Source organism: Vicia villosa, linkage group LG7 (genome assembly GCF_029867415.1).
Source record: "Vicia villosa cultivar HV-30 ecotype Madison, WI linkage group LG7, Vvil1.0, whole genome shotgun sequence".
NCBI classification, from domain to species: domain Eukaryota; kingdom Viridiplantae; phylum Streptophyta; class Magnoliopsida; order Fabales; family Fabaceae; genus Vicia; species Vicia villosa.
Genome location: NC_081186.1, coordinates 121644480 through 121648097, shown reverse-complemented (window position 1 = coordinate 121648097; position 3618 = coordinate 121644480). Strand labels below are relative to the sequence as shown.

Below are 3618 nucleotides of genomic sequence, written 5' to 3'. Positions count from 1 at the left end.
ATGAGTAACGAGTGCAACCTTGGAATGTATGTATGCGTACCAGTTTAATTAATGCAATCATTTTACGTTATATTTCGTCTTTCAGTGCACATTTACTGCCTTTTTTATTGTTTTGATTTACTTTAAAGCCTTTAATTTCAGTGTTTTACTTTTACTTTAAAGTCACTGTTGCATTCAATACAAACCAGATACACATAATATAACAAAATAAAGCAATTAGTCCTGGAGTATTCTAGTTGATTCCGCAAAAGTAACCTTTAAAAAGGAAACTAGCGCTTGTTTACCATTTTTTTGGGTAAACACTCTCCCATTATGACAATTATTTCATATTATTTCCTTGCTTTAATTTTATTTTCACTTTCTGGCTTTATTATTACTCTTTTTTATGCACCAAATAATGGTTTTAGTGTTGAACTTATCCACAGTTACTTTCCAAAATTACCATTTTACCAACCTTCACAAAACAAATACCAACTTATTGCCAATTCCATGAATCATTCCATCAATCATGTCAATTTTTTATACAACGATTCCCTCACTAATTATCCTAGATCAATCGTAATCTTTGATAAAGGTGAGTATCTCGTTATCTCTTTAGTCGGTACACCCCCAATTATGTATGGTATTGTTGATACAGGTAGTGGCATTGTTTGGCTTCAATGCCAACCTTGTAAACAATGTTACAAACAAACCACTCCTATCATTGATCCTACAAAGTCTTCAAGTTATAAAGACCTTATTTGTTCATCTAAGCAATCTAAACCTATGGAAGTTAGTTCTCGTAGTAAAAATTATTCTTGTGAATATTCTATTAATTATGTTGATGGAATGTATTTTACATTGAATTCCACCAATGGCTCTTCTTTTTCATTTCCTAATTTTGTGATAGGATGTGGACATAAAAATACAATGTTTTTTCAAGGCAGGAACTCTGGTGTAGTTGGGATTGGAGGTGGACCTATATCTCTTTTAACATAATTGACGTCATCAATTGGTGGAAATTTCTCTTATTATTTGGGGCCATCAATGTCTAATTTAACGAGCAAACTTAGTTTTGGAGATGCGGTTGTGGTTTTTGGTACAGGGGTTGTCTCAACTACTTTAGTGAAGAAATCTCCACCAACTTTTTACTTTGCAAGTCTAAATGCATTAAGTGTTGGAAACAAAATATTAGGATTTTCCAAGCCACAAGTTGAAGGGAACTTCATTATTGATTCAGGTACGACATTGCCAATTTTACCATCTGATATTTATAAAAATGTGGAATAAACTCTAGTAGCATTGGTTAAACTGAACCGTGTGAAGGATTCAAATAAATTTTTGAGCCTTTGTTATTCTCATAAATCAAATAAATATGTATTTCCTAAAATTACGGCACATTTTAAGGGCGCAGATGTTTGGTTGAATTTCATTAGCACTTTTATTCCAATTGTTAATAAGGTTGTTTGTTTGGCTTTTGCCCCATCTTAAGATGGTATTCACGTCTTCGGAAACTTGGCTCAATAAAATTTACTAGTTGATTATGACCTTCAACGAACTACAGTTTCATTTAAGCCTACTGATTGTACTAAATTGTAAAAAAATGTTATACTTTATTTTCAATTTAATTCACATTCCATTGGTAAAAATTTATTTTTATTTTTGAAAATGAAAATTCAAATTAAATAAAATCCTTCTAGCAAGTTATATAAACAAATGCATACTGCAAAACTAAAAGTTCAATGAAGTTTTTTTTTAACTTATAGGGACCAAATACTTTTTACGAACTCTCCATTAGATATAACACGCGAATACTGTTACGCCTGGTAATTTAATTAATATTTAATTAAATATTTTTGAATTATTTGTCGAAATTGTGAAATTTTGTGAATTGTGTGCTATAGTTTACATATTATTATTATTATTATTTGATTAACTAGTTGATTAGTAGTAGTAATAATATTAGAATAATACAAGACAAATTATATGGGCTTGTTTCTATGGTTGTTTGTAGAAAAGGTGAGGGTGTGAGAGTTAGGCCCAATAGGAATAAAAAAAATCATGAGGTTTAGTTAAATAGAAAATTAGGGTAATTAGAAAAGGGAAGAGAAATAATTGGAGAAAGTGGTTAATGTGAGAAGTTGCAGAGAAGAGGAAAAGAGGCAAAGAGCTAGGTTCAATCAGAGAGTTATAGAGCGACCTTCAATCCAAGGTAAGGGTGGGGTTCTGATTGTATATTGGGGTTTATGGTGAATATTATGTAGGGATTGAGTTTGTATAAAATCGTTATTATGTGTATAATGTTGTTGTGTTTATACCGTCATAATTGCTAATACTGTTGCAGTACTCTAATTGATAAATCTGACTATTGGAAAATATTTCTTGATGATATTGTTGATCGATTCTGTGTTGTTCAATGTTGTTTTGGTCTGAGAATAGTATAAGAGTGAATCGCAGGAAGTTCTGAACAAAATTGGAAAAACTGGAAAATTTGGTATACGCCTGCCACTAGAACAAGTGGCGCCTGCCACTAGAGGGAGGGACACCTTCCCATTTAATGTGTGAGAGGAGGAGGGGCGCTCACCCCTAGTGTGAGTGTGGAATAGGGGCGCCCACCCCCTTAGTTAAACAGAGGGGGCGCTAGCCCCTAGTGGTGGGGTGACTGCCACCATTTTTAATACTTTTATTTAATTAATTCATGTACATGTAGTTAGTAGAAATCATTTCTTAATTAATTATAGTGACAATTAGTAATGTAATTGCACATGTAGTTAATTAATGAAACATAAAATTAGTTGGTTGAAAATAATTAGTAACATTAGTAGAAGGTTAATGTTAACTGTAGAATATTAGCTGTAGGTATCAGTAGAAAATAAATTGGCAGAAGAGTAATACAGTAACTAGTAACTAGCAATGACAATCAGTAAGTAAATGACAGAGAAATAGTGGAAGCTAGTTGACAGTAAAACAATAGTATTATTAGAATGATTTTGTTCATAGCAGTACAAAGTAGAAAATATTAGTAATTTTAGCAGAAAATTGCTAAGCCGAATATAGTCGAGTTGTCCGAATAATTATGTGGAATGTTTACAATCTATTTTGCTTGATACGGTGGATTGTATAAGTTGATGTAATATAGATATTAAAGATGTGAATTTGCAGGTGGAGATGAATTATGTTGTGTGCCTCTATTGATTGGCAGAACCAAGTTGTAGGATTATGCTAGTGTTGAATTGTTGTTGTTGTTGTTGTTGTTGTTGTTTGTTGTTGGCTTATGCCAATATGGAATTGTTGTTGTTATTATTATTTGTTGTAGGCTTATGCCAGTGTTGAATCGTTGTTGTTGTTGTTGTTGCATTCATAATGTTGTCGCATACATGGCATAAAAGTTGGGAGCTTGTGCTCTGTAAGTTGGCCTGGATTGGCAAAAGTTTTAAGTTGGAGGCTTATTCCTTGTTGATACCTCTATTAATTGGAAATAATAAGTTGGGGGCTTATGCCTTGTTGGTATCACATGCATGTGCATTGTAACGAGTCCCATCTCGTGTTGCACTTTTATGTTGAATTGTTGTGATGATGAAATAATCGTTTTATATGTAGATGATATTATTGTGATAAATGTTGTTAATTAGCTATGAA

General features: G+C 32.4%; 1 pseudogene; it reads left to right on the top strand.

The window, feature by feature from the left end:
• Positions 1-312: 312 nt before the first annotated feature.
• LOC131618452 (aspartic proteinase CDR1-like) lies at positions 313-1578 on the top strand (annotated as a pseudogene).
• The last annotated feature ends 2040 nt before the right edge of the window (positions 1579-3618 follow it).